We start from the raw sequence: 19,167 nt of genomic DNA, 5'->3' as shown, positions 1-19,167 counted from the left end.
TTTTAGCCTAACTAGATACTGGGAAGAATTGAACCCCTGCACTGTAACAAATTATAGTTTTTCCTAAACAACCATGCATGCTATATTTAACATGATCTTCTCTTAGTTATACGAGTTTAAAAGTACACTATGACATTTTCCATACTTGGCCCAAGAAATGAAATTTTGAGAAACATGATTTTGGAATAAAACAGCTAGGCTTCAATGCAAGACAATCATTTTCCTTTGACTTATTGGAAATTACATGTCATTTGTATGCGAAATCAAATGTGCTCTCTCACTTCCATTTTTTTTTCTTTCTGCCACTCTTCACCCTTTCCATGTACTTGAGTTATGACTCTTTAAATTGTACAAGACGTTCAAATGTGTTATCATGGAAAAAACAGTTAAGCCACGGATGCAGGACTGTGATTTAAAGTACTAACAGAATACCATATAAACACCTTATAGGTCATAGGGCTAGATTGTGCTTGATCCCCACTGACCTGCGCTGGGGATGACTCTGAAGTTGCACTGCCCCAGGGAGAACTCTGGGAGTGACTGTGCCTTCAGAGTGAGTGTGGAACTGGTACACCCTTTCAAAGGGTGCAGCATACTCACACCCACCCTGCTGCTTGTCAAGCCAGCTCTGCTAAACAAGGGCTTGCTGAGATGAACAGTTAATGCACAGGATAGGTCAATGTGCACTAGGGAAATTTTAATTCACGTGGATGCAGATTCACTGTTTACACCCCAGCATGCCGTGCACTAACTGTTCATTCAGACAAGCCCTAAAGGGAGTCTACATTGGTGTAATTGGTGGAGGGGCTGGAAGAATGTGTAAATTTCACCCACCCAGACTCTCTGTAAATGTAGCCCAACAAATTCTGCAGCGCCCTCTATCACCTGAGGCACCACCCTGGTTCAATACTCACTCAGTGCCGAATGACCACCACCACTTTCTGCAGCAACAAAACTGCTAAATTCCTCTCAGCCAACTACTGGCTCAGCTACACATCTCATTGCTCATACCATCTGATAGGATCATTGCACAAAATAGGATGGCAGCAGCCCAATGCTATCTTTATATTGCACCTGAACATTTCTTTTAGAATAAGGGTGTTTATTTTATAGACAATTATCACACAGTAACTCCTCACTTAAAGTTGTCCTGGTTAACACTGTTTTGTTACCAGGTTGCTGATCTATTGGAGAACATACTTGTTTAAAGTCACACAATGTTCCGTTATTAGGTGGTTTGGCTTGCCCCACTCCGGCCACCAGTGCTCCTGCCGGGGAGCAGGGTCGGAGCGTGGTGGCTTGTCCCACTCCGCCCGCCTGGCATTCTATCTGAGGAGTGGGCAAGCTCCCGATTCCACTATGCCCCCGCCTCAACCAAACTTCACAATCATCACTGGTGAGTACAGTATTAAATTGTTTGTTTAAAATTATTTAAAACTTATGCTGTATATGTATATAATGTCTTTTGTCTGGCAAAAAACATTTCCCTGGAACCTAACTCTCCCTATTTACATTAATTCTTATAGGGATATTGGATTCACTTAACATCATTTCACTTAAAATAGCATTTTTCAGGAACATAACTACAACGTTAAGCGAGGAGTTACTGTATTACCTGATCTGCTTAATCCTTCTAATTTTATATAATAGGTGGTCCCTTCTGACCTTGGAATCTGTCATCTGTGAGTCCGTCTGTTCATCCCCTTCCTTCTTGGACTGGTGTGCTTGCTCATTTGCTCGGTGTCTAACTGATCACCAGGTTTGAGGTCAAGAAGGAATTTTCTACCAGGTCTGAAGCACAAGATGTGGTTTGCCTCTGGGATCATCTGGCTATCTCTCACCTAATCAATTCCCTGCCATTGCGTGGGCATCAGGCTCTGGTGACAGCTTGGTCTCCCTCCTGTTCTCTGCCTGTGGCTTCCTAAAGACTGAAATGTGGTCTAACTAAAGACTTTAGGCTTAATATAGAAGTATCTTGGTGAAGTTTAATGGCTTGTGATACACAGGAGATCAGATAGATAATCTAATAGCCCTTTCTGGCCTTAAACTCTGTGAACTGTGTTACACTCTGTGATTTTCCTTATGAATCAAATTACCAGTAATTTTCCCTCCCAAAATGTTTTCCTGTTTAATTTAAATGCACATTAAAAATACAGGCAGACTGCTATTATATATATATTGCTTTTAGATTTTACTGAAAAGAAAAAATTTCTTGGTACAGGTATATTGTCTCCTGTGAAGTCATATTTATGCTCTGAAACTTCTACCCTTTTCTCTTCAATTACATGTCACACATACTCATAGCAGTCTAGAGGCTGAGAAAGGGGCACATTCCTCTGTGCTCTGTTAGTGGAAACCATGTAGGAAATGACAGTTCATGCAAGTGGATAATTCTTGCTAATATCCCTATGTGCTAGTTCTAAATTTACTCTATCAATTACATGGGCAAGGAATATACAGAAACATTTTTAATGAGGCTTAAAAGTTCAAAGCTCACTTCTGACTATTTTTTAAAGACTATACTCAATTAATGGGGTGAAAAAAGCCAGTATTTTCTATAAAATGTACAAGGTGGATCAAATAATATCTTTTATTGGATCAACTTCTGTTGGTGAAAGAGACAAGCTTTCAAGCTACACAGAGCTGAAAAGCTCTGTGTAGCTTGGAAGCTTGTCTCACCAGCAGAAATTGGTCCAATAAAAAGATATTACTTCACCCACATTGTCCCTCCCATATCCCAGGACCAATAAGGCTGCAACAATACTGCAAACAGTGTTTCCTGTGTATTTTATTGCAAACCCAGCCCTTTGTATGTATGGCATAGGATTTCAGGCAGCAATCAGAAAATATGTATATGCCAGATGCTCACATTTATTTATTAATGTTCCATTTGGCACCTTGAACTATGTTATGCTCCATCTTTTTACTGTTTGATGGGAATGGATGCAAAATATTCCTAATCCCCAAATAAACTGTGGTATAAAGAATAACTTTAGACTCTGTTCATGCGTTCTGGAATAAACTATATCCTGATTAGCATTCTAATCACCACATTTTAATCAACATTTCCCCCCCCCACACACACACACACAACATTTTGTAAGTGAAGACTTTAATTCATGTGAGCGCAGAGCCAATCTGTGTAAATAAGGTGTTTTGTACTTATACCTCCTCCTGTCAGTTACTGATACTATAACTATAATCAAATGAGAGCAGAGTGCACTGTACTGATCCAGTAAGGATATTGGCAGGAAACACCCAACAGTTAAATCATCACAGATCTTCAGATTAATAATTAGGTTTTGCATTTGGCTTTGTTTTTAAATTAGGGTCCTGAATGACTTCCAAAAAGTACTGATCTTAGAGTATGATCATCTCTAGTAGATTCGGGCAACGTTGTGGCAGTATTTTGTCCAGCAAAGAGAGTGGTAGGAAAGATCAATCATATTTCGCTTTTTCAGGCAACAATCTAATCACACAGATTCTAGCACCATTTTAGACCTTCGAAGACTCACAAAGCTGCCTTTTTGCTCCTAATCTGTCTCCTTGAACAAACCTGCATTTCTGCAAGTCTGATATCTCTTAGATGTCTTGTTATTAGTTTAAATTTACATTTTGGCCATGTTAACTCCTTAACTTTCCTCTCAGGCCTTCCCCACTCTTGCCCTTCTCTGCCACTTTTGACACCACCGCCATCCTCCCAGTCACTCAGTCCCATAATCTGGAGGTCAACTTTGACCCTCCGCCCTCTCCTTTGCCCCACACATCCAGAACACTATCAAATCATACTGCTTCCTCCTCCATAACATTCCAAAGTCTGATCTGTTCTGATGGTCCACACTGCTAAAAGACTCGGTGAGGCTCTTATCAGTTATGTTTGATTACTGTAACCTCCTCTTGTCTGCTCTCCTTGACACCAACTTTCCTCACTCTGATATTACCTCTCCCTTCACCAGCTCTCCTTTCTCCACCACATCAAGTTAAAATTGCTTCCTCTCACTTTCACAATTCTTCGTGACACCCTCCTATTGCTCCAGTCTATCCGTGATGACAGCCTTCAACATCCATCTGCCTGATTTTTTCACAAACATCTCTACATCTGTGCTGCCCATAGTTCAGGGAATGCCCTCCCTAAGCTAATATGAAAGGTCAACGCCCGCCTTCTCTGTATCTCTTTAGAAGATCCATTTTTTCTGTGACACCTATGAGAAATCAGGGATAACTTTGGAAATACCTTTCTCAAATATTACATGATGATTTAAGTTCCATTTGGGGATAGCTAAAAAAAAAATTTCAACTTTCCCTACTATGATAATTATTAGAGACTCTTTTCTTCTAACACCAAGCAGTCAATAAAGAAGGGTCTTTAAATAATCGGGCAACCAAGACTAGAAATGGCATAAAATATAGAAATGTTTGTCTACTATGGTAAAATCTATTACAGAAAGCCCATATCATCTTTGTCTAAAAAGACTGTTTTAACAGGACTAACAGCACCATGGTGGCCTGTGTGATAAAGGTCAACAAGAGAAATGACTATTTTTCCTTTGAAAAAGAGGACATTATATTAGCTGTCTGTATTATATTTAAATTAAAATAACATCACCTACTGGTCAACTGGGACCAGGACTCTTATCGCCACACCCATTATTCCAACTTATATAAAACAAGGTTAGAACCCTTCCAGGGACAAGCAGACTTATGCATCCCTATGTTTTCTTAAACTCCTCTGTATTCTTAATATATATTTATGTCTTTTCTGGAAATCCCAGTGTGACTCAATATTCCCACCCCCAAAATCTAGAGACTTATTTAAATGAAATAAATAAGCCAAAGGAGGGAAACAATCTATACATGAAGCTAAACATTAGTACAATTACACAATTCGTTTTTAAAAGAAAAAAATAAGAACAAAAGGGCCTTCATTCAGTAATTTAATGAGGTATTACATAATAGGAGTGACACTCAGTGATCCCTTCTAAGGAAAGGGAGTTCAATCAGCACATCTGGAAAGAGACAGAGTTTTCTCCTCTCTGTTGTCACAACTAGATTTCCCAGGACAGTCTCTTAAGCGGAGCTTCCAAAAGTGAAAAGTTAGATTTTCTGAAAAACTGCAAGTCTTCTGGGTTATCAAACAATCAGAATCCTCTTTTAGGGACAAAGGGTTGGTCGGCAGGCAACCACACCCCTGGCTGACGTCATTTTTTTGTGACTGTCTCACTGAAGCTTTTCCCTTGTTATTGCGTCTGACTAAGTGGGTATTCACCCACGAAAGCTTATGCTCCAATATATCTGTTAGTCTATAAGGTGCCACAGGACTCTGTTCCCTTGTTATTGTTATTTCATCACCTCTAGAGAGGTGATGAAATAACCTCTCTGTACCTTAGTATGGTATTACTAATAATGGCCTAATCTACACTAAAAGGTTAGGTCAACATTATTCAGGGAAGTGAAAAATCTACACCGCTGAGTGACAGAGTTAAGCCAATCTAACTCCAGGTGGTGACAGCACCAGGTCGACTGAAAAATTCTTCCATTGACCTAGCTACCAACGATGAGAGGGGTTCTGCCATTGGCACAGGTACTGTCTATGGTGAAGCACTGCAATTGTACCACTGTGGCATTTCAAGCATAGACAAGCCCAATATAAGACCAAATCCTTACAGGCCCAAGGCAAATCAAATAATGGGAAAATTTGTTCACAAATAATTACTTGCTGAAAAAACTGTCAAAATTGTCAAATAGGATTTGCAACAAATTATGTGCCAGCTGTATCTAGGCAACATATTGTAAATTAAAATCGCATTTTTGCTATTTTAACTCATTTTGGATGATGATGTTTACTGCCAGCCTCTGATGTTCCAGGTTGTTTATCTGATGGTCTGAGGATTAGAACCTCTCCTGAAAATGTTCCAGTTTTCTTTATTTGTTGGGGCTCCGAGCTTTTAACTGCAACCTGCTCTGCTAGTACAGTTTTCTGAGACTACTTGTTCTCACTAATAAACCTTCCCACATTTCTCCACAGGGTCAGTGACTTCTTCCTCTGCAAAATGATCATTCACAGCTTCAGTGGACATATTGCCCGAGTGTGAGGGTGCTCCTTTCCTGAGCCTTGTGAAAGCCTTTGGTTTGTTTAAGGTTGTTTGTCCTTGGTTTTCAAAAGCATTTCCGCCTGTTTTGGAATCCTGCAGGTGCTTTAATGGGCTTTATTTTTGCAGTTTATGGCAGTCACCAAAGCTAGCTGATTCTGTGCCATCTTGTTCCCACCCTTATGCACAGTAGCACTGTTGTGCAGAGTGGAGATATCACAGTGCCTATCCACAGCAGTATGCCAGGCTTCAAACAAACCTATTTCCCCTAATTTTCATGAGCATTACTCTCAATTTCCAAAAGTTACAAATACTGGAAAAAACCCACCCGCCACTCACAACAAAAACCCTAATAAAGAGACGAATTGGGCCATCCGATAGCTAAGTCAATGCCACCTATTAAGATATTGGGCCCAATCCTGCATTCCTGACTCAGGCTAACCTCCCAATGAAATCTGAGAAGAGAATAATGACGTTTTAAATAAAATGGGAAATTTTCATCAGTAAAGAGATATAAAGTTTAAGGCCAAGAGGGACCACCAGATCACCTAGTTTGACCTCCTGTTTATCACAAGCCACTAAATCCCACCCAGTTACCGGCACTGCACCCAATAACCGGGATCAGACTAAATTAAGGGTAGTCATAAGCAGACCACAGGCCAAATCCAGACTGCCAGATGCTTTTGAACAGACCCCGAAATCTTTTACTTAATTATTATCATTTCATTATTTTCTCTGGACTCTGGACCTTGACCATACCTTGACCAAGAAATTTGGCTCTTAACAAAAAATAATTGACTCCCCCTGGACTAAAGCATCACAGCCCTCAGGAAACTAAATTATTGTGTGCCACAGGTTGAGAATAGGAGGAACTGAGGTGCATCAATGACCAACACCTCTGCAATAGCAGAAAATTGATTTGGTGAGACATACCTAGATGAACCCAGCAAGTGCAAGTTCAGGCCCATTATGTGTGTCCAAACAGTAGGAAATACTTTTTCTTCACTTGCGAAACAAACCATCAGCTCTGGTTGAGCCAATGTTTTATCTTAAGAATTCATTTTTGTCAACAGGATGTTCCTGTCATTGTCAAGTCCTCTAATCTTAAAAACGACTTCATGGCAATGAATGCGAATCCAACATAAAACTATCTGTTCTTTGGGGATGCATGCAAATGAATGAAATAAGCCAAGTAATTCAGCCTTTGCTTTTATTTTGCACAGGGCAACACCCACACTGGCATTTTAAATCAATTCCCCATTTCTAGTGAACAAGGTAAAAAAAGCAACTATATTGGTTGGTTTTACATATAGTCATCTCCCTAGTTTTCTTTCTGTATTACCAGACACACCAATTACACGGAGACTTCCACTGTGCTTTACTCTTCTATTTCTTTTTAAGGAGAGAATCCACGTGGCACAGATTAAGATGTTTTTTCTTTCTAATATGTCAAGAAATTGATAATAATACATTGTGCCTGTGAGAGGACGTGACATGTCTTCACTTGATTGATAACATAATTCATTTTATTATAAGGATAAAATAAAATAAAATAATAAAAACAGGGAAACTCATTAGCTTTCTTACAGCCACAGGACACATTTGTGGATTTACCTATAGCCCAGGCGCTGTGACTTATTGCTTTCGTGTCCAAGCCTGTATCCCTCCCAAGATATTTTAGAAACACAAATCCAATCTGAACAGGGTGGGCACTTCCACTAGGCGACCCTAGGCGGTCGTCTAGGGTGACAGGATTTGGGGGGTGGCATTTTGCTGCCCTCAGCGGAAATTCGGCGGAAAGGGGTCCTTCCGCTCCGGGTCTTCGGCAGCAATTCGGCGGTGGGGGTCCTTCCGCTCCGGGACCCGCTGCTGAATTTCCGTCAAAGACCCAGAGCGGAAGGACCCCCCGCCGCCGAATGCTCAGAGGAGGAGCGCGGCCGCCTAGTGCGGCCAAAACCCTGGTGCCACTCCTGAATATGAGGCCTACATCATCTGCATTATACCTTGATTCAGCAAGGTACTTTAATCTGTGAGTAACTTTAAGCATGAGTGGTTCTAACAGTGATATCAATGGGACTGCACATGTGCTTAAATTTATGCATACGCTCGAGTACATTGCTGAATTGAGGCACGAGCACAGCGCTGGATCCAGGAAAAGAAAAACAGGTCCTCTTGCTTACACTGATGCAACCTCTCTTCCTTACTTGTTTAAACAGGGGTAACAATCAGGTACTGTGAGGATTAGTCAATGTCTTTAAAGCACTTTGAACAACTATGCTAAGTGTTAATAATCATTATTACCCAGCAGTGTCTTTGATGTATCTCTGACAAATTCTAGCTTCAGCCTGGGTTGGATTCTGAGGGGATCCAGCACCCAGTTGGTACAGCTCCAAGAGTGGGCAGAACTGACTAGAAAAGGGCAAGACAAAGGCATTCCCTAGACAGCCTCTGCTATCACTGCTTTTGTACAATATGGCACCCAACATATACATTAAAAGAACCTCATTAAGGTTGCAGAATCAAGCACTGAAAAGTTAGAAAATGCCAGAAGCTTGCTTGTGTGTATTCATTGTGACGCAGTCTTTAATAATACGATCAGATACTATTTTTTCCACGGGACTCTTGTCTTATACAGTGAATGGGAAGTTATTCCATATTTCTTTATATCCTTCTGATTCAATATGTAGCTCCTGATTTTATGTACCACAAACCATGCAAATCTGCATCAAATACAGAATTGTTAATTTCCACCTTGTTGTGCTCTCACCATTGTATCTAAGGGTTTCACAGACATAGAATCATAGAATCATAGAATATCAGAGTTGGAAGGGACCTCAAGAGGTCATCTAGTCCAACCCCCTGCTCAAAGCAGGACCAATTCCCAGCTAAATCATCCCAGCCAGGGCTTTGTCAAGCCGGGCCTTAAAAACCTCCAAGGAAGGAGACTCCACCACCTCCCTAGGTAATGCATTCCAGTGTTTCACCACCCTCCTAGTGAAATAGTTTTTCCTGATATCCAACCTGGACTTCCCCCACCGCAACTTGAGACCATTGCTCCTTGTTCTGTCATCTGCCACCACTGAGAACAGCCGAGCTCCATCCTCTTTGGAACCCCCCTTCAGGTAGTTGAAGGCTGCTATCAAATCCCCCCTCATTCTTCTCTTCTGGAGACTAAACAATCCTAGTTCTCTCAGCCTCTCCTCATAAGTCATATGCTCCAGACCCCTAATCATTTTTGTTGCCCTCCGCTGGACTCTTTCCAATTTTTCCACATCCTTCTTGTAGTGTGGGGCCCAAAACTGGACACAGTATTCCAGATGAGGCCTCACCAATGTCGAATAAAGGGGAACGATCACGTTCCTCGATCTGCTGGCAATGCCCCTACTTATACAGCCCAAAATGCCGTTAGCCTTCTTGGCAACAAGAGCACACTGTTGACTCATATCCAGCTTCTCGTCCACTGTGACCCCTAGGTCCTTTTCAGCAGAACTGCTACCTAGCCATTCGGTCCCTAGTCTGTAGCAGTGCATGGGATTCTTCCGTCCTAAGTGCAGGACTCTGCACTTGTCCTTGTTGAACCTCATCAGGTTTTTTTCTGCCCAATCCTCTAATTTGTCTAGGTCCCTCTGTATCCGATCCCTACCCTCTAGTGTATCTACCACGCCTCCTAGTTTAGTGTCATCTGCAAACTTGCTGAGAGTGCAGTCCACACCATCCTCCAGATCATTAATAAAGATATTAAACAAAACCGGCCCCAGGACCGACCCTTGGGGCACTCCACTTGAAACCGGCTGCCAACTAGACATGGAGCCATTGATCACTACCCGTTGAGCCCGACGATCTAGCCAGCTTTCTATCCACCTTACAGTCCATTCATCTAGCCCATACTTCTTTAACTTGGTGGCAAGAATACTGTGGGAGACAGTATCAAAAGCTTTGCTAAAGTCAAGAAATAACACATCCACTGCTTTCCCCTCATCCACAGAGCCAGTTATCTCATCATAGAAGGCAATTAGGTTAGTCAGGCACGACTTCCCCTTCGTGAATCCATGCTGACTGTTCCTGATCACTTTCCTTTCCTCTAAATGTTTCATAATTGATTCCTTGAGGACCTGCTCCATAATTTTTCCAGGGACTGAGGTGAGGCTGACTGGCCTGTAGTTCCCCGGATCCTCCTTCTTCCCTTTTTTAAAGTAATTAATTTATCTTCACAACATCTCTGTGAGATGAGTTGTTGTCATCCTCATTTTACAGTTGGGGAACTGAGGCACAGAGACCAAAATTGTCAGAAATGTCCACTAATTTTGTGTGCCCTCAGGCAGGATTTCTCAGAGTACTTAGTCATTTTACAGCACTTTATGTGTTCAAACACAGCTCCAGCCAACTTCAGTTGCAATTATGAGCTTTCAGCGCTTCTGCAAGTCTGATCCCGGGTGTCTTAAAAACCAGACACCATACTGACCACTAACTTGGGTCATCAGCAGAGTTCAGACCTTGATATCTACACATCAACTTCTACAAGTTGAACTAATGGAGTAACTGGTAGCAATAGTAGGCCATTATCTCTTACGTGGCCCAGCCACTAGGGGGATGAGACACATATTGTGCTAGTGGCTTTCACAGCTTTTTGTGGACAGTAAAGGAATGTAAAGGTCAGGATTTCTTTTCAGTTCCAATTTCTGGAGGGGAATGTGCTCTGGTAGTTCTAAATTCTTCTTCCCCTGTGCTTCCAGCCTGTTTGTGTTCCCCTCTGCTCCTATCAACCACTCTGACTCCTGACCCCTCCTCTCCTATCCAGTCTCTTGGCTCCTGCCCTCCATAGCTTCTATCTAACCTCTGCACTAGTTCTTGTGCCCTAGTCCCCGTCTCCCTCTGCTTCCTTTCATCTGATTCTCCCCACCCTCTGGCTCCTGCAACACTCCCATTTGTCCCCCTCTGTATTCCAGTCAAGCTATTTCTTCCTCCTTCTCTATGCTTCCTGGACACCAGCAAACACTGCATATACAGGAGAGACAGTCTCTTTGCTTTCAGTTCCTGTATCTGGGTCCACAGCAGTGCCTGGCGATGAATAGGGCCAATATACACTGCTCATCCCCTACAGCTCCAGAATGGAGCATGCTCAGTATAGACAGAATATTTGGAGAATTTAGCTGCCAAACATGTCACCACTGAGCACGTGAATTGAGATATTTTGGCCAGTTTGCAGCAGATTCCCATAATAACTGCAAAAGGCATATCCCTGACACTGGGCAAATCCCCCTGCCAAATTTCAAGACTCTGCTTCACCAATAGCTATTTTATATTTTAGCTGAAACTTCTCTTCGCTTTCCTTCCCACCTCTTAATCCCCCCAAAAATCAGCCTGGAGCAGAAATTTAGCATGGGAACTTACAAACAGTTAAAGTTTGGCAAAATCATACATAACTGAAAAAGGGGTTTTATATTGGAAGTGCTAAGCTACTTTAAGTATAGGCAGCGCGGTCAGCTCTGCTTACAGTACAGTGACTCTCTCTCAGTGGAACTGCTGAGGGAGGACAGTAGTATAGAGATTGCTTGCTCTTCCCGTGAATGCTCCCCAGAATAATCTGCACATCTCGTATCCAGTCAGGAATCAAACCCAGAAACTGAAAATAAACAAACCAGTTCAATTTCCCACGTTTCTCTGAAGATCAGTTTTTATTCTCACTTAGGGTGACCAGATAGCAAATGTGAAAAATTGGGATGGGGGTAGGGGGTAATAGGTGCCTATATAAGAAAAAGTCCCAAATATCGGGACTGTCCCTATAAAATTGGGACATCTGGTCACCCTATTCTCACTCACTATCATGGATATGTCTGAGAACATACATTTTGTTCTACGGGGTCAGAGATGTGAAATGTAAGAACTGAACTGATGTACTAATTGGGACATTTTGAACTAAGATATAAATTGTAGCTCTACGGAAAATGACTTCACCACACAGAATATTTCCCTTAACTGCTACCTTTGTAATCTGTGGATAATTCCCAGTGCACATGCATAGAAAGATACTCACATGTGCACAGAAAATACTCATGACACTTATTTACATCCTATTTCATATTAGACTGGAAAGTTGCCAGCCTATGCCCTTGAGCATAAGCAAATTTATCCCTAGCCTTGATCAAGAAACACAGTCTAAACTGTTTAATAAAGTTTCTTGGAAAAGTAAGATCCCAGACACAGAAGGGGGAAAAACACACTTACAGCTGCAGGCTGGGGTGGAAATGTTTACGTTAGCTTTCAGTCCTGAACAGCTTTTACCAAAAGCTTTAGTTTCAATGCTAATGTGTCTTGCACAAGTGATACGGGTTAGGAAGTCTTTATCTAAAGTTGTGCAGACCATGTGAAGATGAGATTGCAATTAAAATTATATTGGTTGCAGGGATTAAATATATATTTTATTTTTAAATGTCAAAGCATATATATAGAAAAGGAGACTGTGCACACATGAACACACCCAAAGTGTTCAATTTATTCCAAGAGCTCAGAAAACATCTGCAAGCTTGAAGTGCATTCTGGGTACTAATGACATTCATCCCAGTTTCATGTTCAAAGCTCTTCACACGTATTGATGGTGTAAGTATCACCACCCCCAATTAACAGATAAAAAAGGAAAATGAGTCAGAGGGGACAGGCTCAAGGCTGCAGAGGGAATCAGTGTTGGATGTGGGATTAAACTTTAGGAGTTTCTGGCTACTGACCTCTGCTTACACAGTAAGACCTCCCTCTCGCTAAGGACTTGTTTACCTGTGTGTACACAAGTTTTGTGTGCTCAGTTTTAGCAGTCACTTTCAAAAACAGGGCTTCTCACCTTAAGCTGAAGCACAACATACTTGTCTAGTATGAAGGAAGATTAAAAAAGAATCTAGGGAGAAATCCTGCTCCACTGAAGTCAGTGACAGAACCCATAGACTTCAATGGAGCCAGTATTTGACCACTGAAATGTAAGATATCATATTACAGTCTTGTACAGTCTTGTAACTTTTGGGGAAAGTTACATCCAGCTAAATACTATAGGCCAAGTTTTTCAAAAGTGACTAGTGATATTGGGTGCCTCAATTTGTGGAGGTCCAAATTAAGGCACCTTAAGGAAGTGCAATTTTTAGAAGCTGGGTACACAACAATTTTTGAATTATCAGGCCCCTGAATCTCAAGATAGGCCCTTAAAGGGGCCTGAAAGTTTTGAAATCACCTGAAAGTTTTGAAAATATCTGCTTAAATCAATAAGAGCAGCCACCACAGGGAAGACATTATTAGGTCCTGAGATACAGCAGATAGCCTTTTAAAGATAAATATCTGTCAACCATTCCTTTTCACCACCCCAATACACATTTTAATGTAACAAATACAATAATCAGCTAGTTGACTTTTATAAGAGATATCCACTAAAATATACTGAGGAGAAAAAATACTTTTATTTTATCAAGCACACATTAACCTTACAACAGTCATACTTGAGTGGCTGAAATAAGGAAAACAAAGGCAGATCTAAACACAAAGCTGAACTCTTGGCAAGTTTGGATCTGTCATCCTTTCCAAACCAGTGATAATTAGTGCCTGTGCCTATGCTGTGTGCTCAGTGTTTGAGCATGTCTGTCTAAAATAGATAACATCAGCCACTGAAATATGACATGAGGTTAATATGCGAGTATAGCTTTGATTAAATGAAGCATTATTTTTCTATCCTTCAGTATATTTTAGGGGATATCCCTTAAATAAAACTAATTTATTATGACATACTTATTTGATTTATTAAATATCAAGTATTGTCTCAAGAGAAACAAACTTTTTAAAATAAGATTAGTATCAACATCTGGATTTTACAACATCATGGGCCACACAAGGCCATGGATGCCTTGATTTAAAAAAATAATTAAAATCCCAATGCCACAGAAGCTTTCTTGAACCAGAGTGTTAATGCTCACATGCACTTTCCATTTCAAACAAGCCATCATGTACACTGACCCTGGTACCCACACTGAGATTTAGAACAGAGCAGCACAAAACTCATGTGTACTGGATACATTGGTGTATGATGCTTAGCACTGCAAAGTAAATGCAACAATACCAAGTCTCTGGTAAAGGTAGATTATGTGCCCTTCCATAATTAAAGGCTTTCAAAATCATTTAATGTCTTGATGTGATAGACATTCTGGGCTAGATCTTTCATTCCAGCCAAACTACTCTTGCTAAAGGACTGAGTTGGAGGGTGAGAAAGTGGCTCAAAGTCACCTTTATACTCCCTTGGTTCTGAAACCAGCGAAGGCCTAGTCAGTCCCCAGGACAAATAAGAGCAGCCTCAAGGTTACTCTAAATTACACCTGACAGCCCACATCCTAAAGGAGCTATTCTGGCAATGGGGTGAAGGGATGTCTGCACCAGGACCTGGGGTGGCACAGGAGCTGCTATGGAGTCTTTCCAATACCTGAGGATTTCTCCACACCAGGGAGAACTAATGCTCAGGGAACTAGATTCACCAATTTTCTGGCTGCTTAATACTACAGGAGTAGCACACAGCAGCCAGGGCAGGGGGCCATCTCATTTACCTGATGCAAGTAGACCTAACTCTGCTAAAGTCATTACACACTGTAAAACTAACACAAGTTTGGAATCAGGGCCAAGGGAGTTTTCAAAGGGGGCCTAAGTAAGTTAGGCACCAAAGTGCCATTGACTTTCAGTGGGGTTGGGCATCCAACTCCCTTCAGCCCCTTTGAAAATCCCAGCCACTGTCTTTTTGAAAATAGCTTAACAGGCTGCAGTTGAACTGTATGATAAGCACAGGTTGGACAAGTAACATGAGCCATGCTAAATTACAGACTGAGCTCAAGTTCTCCCCAGTAAAAGTCAATCTACAAAAGTATCGTAAAACAGCTAAATTTTATGTATTATTGTTAAAAGGTTCTTTAAACTGTGTTCATTGCACAACGTTGGAAATTTGCATTTGGATCATTTGGGGATTTCCACATGAATGTTAGAGATGTGTGTGTTTTAACTGTGAGTGTGTCTGGTCAATTTTATGAAGAAAGAGTCTGTTCTAAACCCCCTTGAAGTTAAAGGGTTTGGACCAGGTGCTAAATAAATGGGGTGAGACCCTGGCCCTACTGAAATCAGTGAGAATGTTCCCATTGACTTCAGTACGACCAAGATTTTACCCTAAATCTCTTGGTTCTAAAAAATTAAATCACCTTGGCTTACATATTAAAAAATATATATTCTTTTATACCCTAGTGGATTTTTGACTCAAAGAATAATGTGTTATACAATGAGGTGATGCTTGTAAAATATAAAGAAGTTACATAATTACTGTGGCACATTGTGACAATTCTATCATCATCACATTATACTACTCTTTCTAAATGCTGAAACTATCCATGTAAAACTAGAACAGGAGTACTTGTGGCACCTTAGAGACTAACAAATTTATTAGAGCATAAGCTTTCGTGGACTACAGCCCACTTCTTCGGATGCATATAGAATGGAACATATATTGAGGAGATATATATACACACATACAGAGAGCATAAACAGGTGGGAGTTGTCTTACCAACTCTGAGAGGCCAATTAATTAAGAGAAAAAAAAAACTTTTGAAGTGATAATCAAGCTAGCCCAGTAAAGCTTATGCTCTAATAAATTTGTTAGTCTCTAAGGTGCCACAAGTACTCCTGTTCTTCTTTTTGCGGATACAGACTAACACGGCTGCTACTCTGAAACATGTAAAACTAGATAGATAATTCCAATTAGTATAGTATCTAGGTACTGAAACTATTTAATTACTTTTAAGAAAACCAATTAGCAAAATGGAGTAAATTTCTGGTGAAATAAGTTAGGAATAAAAAATAATTAAATAAAAACAGGAGCTATAAACTCTTTCTTTAAATTTCTTTGGACTTCAAACAAATGCAAAAGTTTGTTTGCTGAAGCTCCACCATCAACTTGTTTCAAGTGCAAATGTTCTTGCTGATAGTGTGAACAGGCTACTGTTCCTGACTTTAGGGTTGTTTTTTTTTAAACTTTGTCTCCTAGATCTAACCTCTGAAGAATTCCTCAGGAGACCCCCAGCTTTTTAATACTCAGTTTCTGACAGTAGCTTTACACCGTATGTAGGATTCTTTGTTTTTAAACAGCTCACGTTATTTTCTGTACATGTAGGATACAGCATAGAACAGAAATCAACAGCACATTACAACACAGGAAGTACCAGTTTGTTCTGGTGCAAATATTCTGAATCTACATTTGAAAGACTGGAGCACATAGTTTGAACCTTCGTGCCTCTTATCAAAAGAGCTGCATCTGGCTTTCCCAGATGGTGAACAGGAAATTACAGATACACACTGAACTATATGTAAAACAACAGAACAAAGCTTTCCTATTGGCTTCTTGAGCCTCACGCTGTTGCTGAGCAAACATTAATACAAATGCTTGACGTTACCATTGGCTCAAACTATAGCTTCTTTGTTGGGAGAGAGACAGGCAACTAATGCAGTTTACTTTTAAGGTTCAACATACTGCACAGCATCAACATATGCAGCACAGTATCAGTCCCTTTCCGTCCTCTGCAGTAGAAAGAAAACATTAAGAATGGTGCAAGTGATATGTAAAAGTGACTTTCATAAGTATTTTATAGTCAAAATGACAAAGTGCAATTTGTTAAAGCCTGGATGGTTACTAATGTACACTGTACTAATGTATCAGCAGTTTATTAAAATATTTTTTTACAAAACTGTGCTTTATTACCGAGCACTGGCATTCTGGAGAAATAATCATTCCATTTTGCTGGTTTTGCTGAGCCTCCCAAAATATGTTGGACCAGATCATCAATTTTCTGAGAGGAGGAGTGGCATTTGGCCCAGACCTGGGCTGGGTGGGAAGCCCTTAGTGAGCATTACTACAAAGAAGGAGTAGTACAGAAGAACTAAATCTCCACTGTGACTGCACCTCCATTAGTACTCTGAGATCCACCGGGTAGCCCCATACATTTTAGGATGTCACAGGCTGTGAGAACTATGCTCTTTTGTGGTAAACCTCACTCACCACAGGATAATGTATAATGATTTTCCACCAAATATTAGCTGTCACACAGGCTATTTTACATGATGGCATGATCCTAAATACAAAGCAACAGCAGCAGGACATGAACTGAGATGTGCAACTTGGTGTCTAAATTAACAAGCCCTAGCATTCAATTTATCCTAGTTACCAAAAGAAAAAAATATTAAAGAAAAACAAAACCAGCATACAATATCCATATATATCATCCTATAATGCCACAAAATCAGTTCCTTTGTTCTAAAAAAGAACTTCCCATGAAACTGTCACATTAATTTTGTAAAAAGTTGGGACTTTCCCTAAATCCAACTTTTGCTTAGTACCTACTTGTTTTTTTGATTTTCGCTTAACCACTTGTACTCAACAGCAAGTTCAACCAATATCTGTACAGTATGGATAGGGGATTTTCTCTGGAATGCAAACTGCTTGGGTGTGCCAACAGTTTATAGGTCAAAGTAAACAGATTTCAGATGAATCATAAAAGCTGCCCACAAATCTCCAGTCTAAAACAGCTGTGGAATATGTAACCCTCTTTACTCAACTACATTTCAAGACTTCTGTAATCTAACACTACTTCCCAGAATGCAACTCATTTACAGTTATCCAGGGGTGAGCTGGAGCTGGTTTGCACCAGTTCGCAAGAACCGGTTGCTAAATTTAGAAGCCGGTGTAGAACCGGTTCCTAAAGGGGCGGGCGGGTGAGCAAACTCTGGTCTGCGGGCCACATCCAGCCCGCAGGACCATCCTGTCTCCCAGCTGGGGAGGCCAAGGCTCCCCCAGCCCCTCCCCCGCGAGCCGCTGAAGCCCTGGGGGAAGTGGCGGGCTCCAGCGGCTATTTAAAGGACTGGGGCGGCAGAGGCAGCAGGAGCCCCGGCCCTTTAAATAGCCCCTGGAGCGCCCCACTACCCCAGGGCTCTGGGGGCTATTTAAAGGGCCCAGGGCTCCCCTGCTTCTACCGCCCTGGCCCTTTAAATAGCTGCTGGAGCCCTGGAGTAAAGGGCCGGGGAAATAGAAGCAGTGGGAGCCCCAGGCCCTTTAAATTGCCCCCTGGGGAAGCCGGGCCACCCCGGTACAGCGCACCAGCTCTTGCCGGTACGCTGTACGGGGACATACCGGCTTACTTTCACCTCTGGGTAAGGGGGTGGAGCTGCAAGCTCCAGCGGCTGCGTGGCATCCTTACACAGCAGCATGGTAAGGGGGCCAGCTGGGACTGAGAGGAGCGGTTGGATAAGGGGTAGGGAGCAGTTGGAGGGGGCGGAGGTTATGGGGAGGCGGTCAGGGCACAGGGAAGGGGGAGTTGGGTAGGCGTGGGAATCCCGGGGTCTGTCGGGGTGGTGGTGGATGGGGTTGGGGCAGTCAGGGGACAGGGAGTGGGGCGAGTTGGGTGGGGGGGGCACTAGGGGGCAATGGGGTGGTCAGGGGACAAGGAGGGGTGGGTTGATGGGTTGCGGGTTCTGAGGGGGGGCAGTCGGGGGCAGGATGTGGGTTGGGGTCGGATGGGTGGGTGGCGGGGGGGAGACAGGCACGTGGGGCTTGTAGTCACCGCGCGGTTCCCTACCGGGTCTTCAGCGGCACTTTGGCAGCGGGTTCTTCACTCGCTCCAAGTGAAGGACCTGCCGCTGAAAACCCGGAGTGAGTGAAGACCCCCCTACCACCAAAGTGCCGCCGAGGTCCCGGTAGGGAACCGGTTCTTAGGATTTTGGGAGCTCATCACTGCAATTACCTCATTTGGTTCAGAACTGTAAGAGTAATCTGGTTCAAGTAACTTTCCTCTAATCACCATGATGATAAAAATTGTGGCTATAAAAGAGCCCAATTCCTTTCTCATTTATATTTTACAAATTGCTATTACCTAAATTTTACTATTAGTTACATTGGAAGTTACCCTGGAATTTGGTGGAGTTAGACCAGTTTAAAATGAGCATAAATGAGATCAGAGTCCAGCCCCCAAGAATTTTTTCACTATAATTTGCAAAGCAGCAGGGCAATTAACTCCTTAAGTATAATGAT

The 19,167-nt window shown here is 41.9% G+C and overlaps 1 protein-coding gene and 1 long non-coding RNA gene across 8 annotated transcripts in view; one reads left to right on the top strand and one right to left on the bottom strand.

Moving 5' to 3' along the window:
• Positions 1-19,167, bottom strand: part of ADGRV1 (adhesion G protein-coupled receptor V1) — a 443,810-nt gene that overhangs the window by 76,766 nt on the left and 347,877 nt on the right. The window lies entirely within an intron of this gene.
• Positions 1-19,167, top strand: part of LOC101943445 (uncharacterized) — a 142,699-nt gene that overhangs the window by 55,514 nt on the left and 68,018 nt on the right. The gene's annotated exons all lie outside the window — the stretch shown is intronic.

Source organism: Chrysemys picta, chromosome 6 (assembly GCF_011386835.1).
Source record: "Chrysemys picta bellii isolate R12L10 chromosome 6, ASM1138683v2, whole genome shotgun sequence".
Lineage (NCBI taxonomy): Eukaryota > Metazoa > Chordata > Testudines > Emydidae > Chrysemys > Chrysemys picta.
Note: the sequence above shows the minus strand (reverse complement) of the source record. Positions and strands in the feature narration are given on the sequence as shown.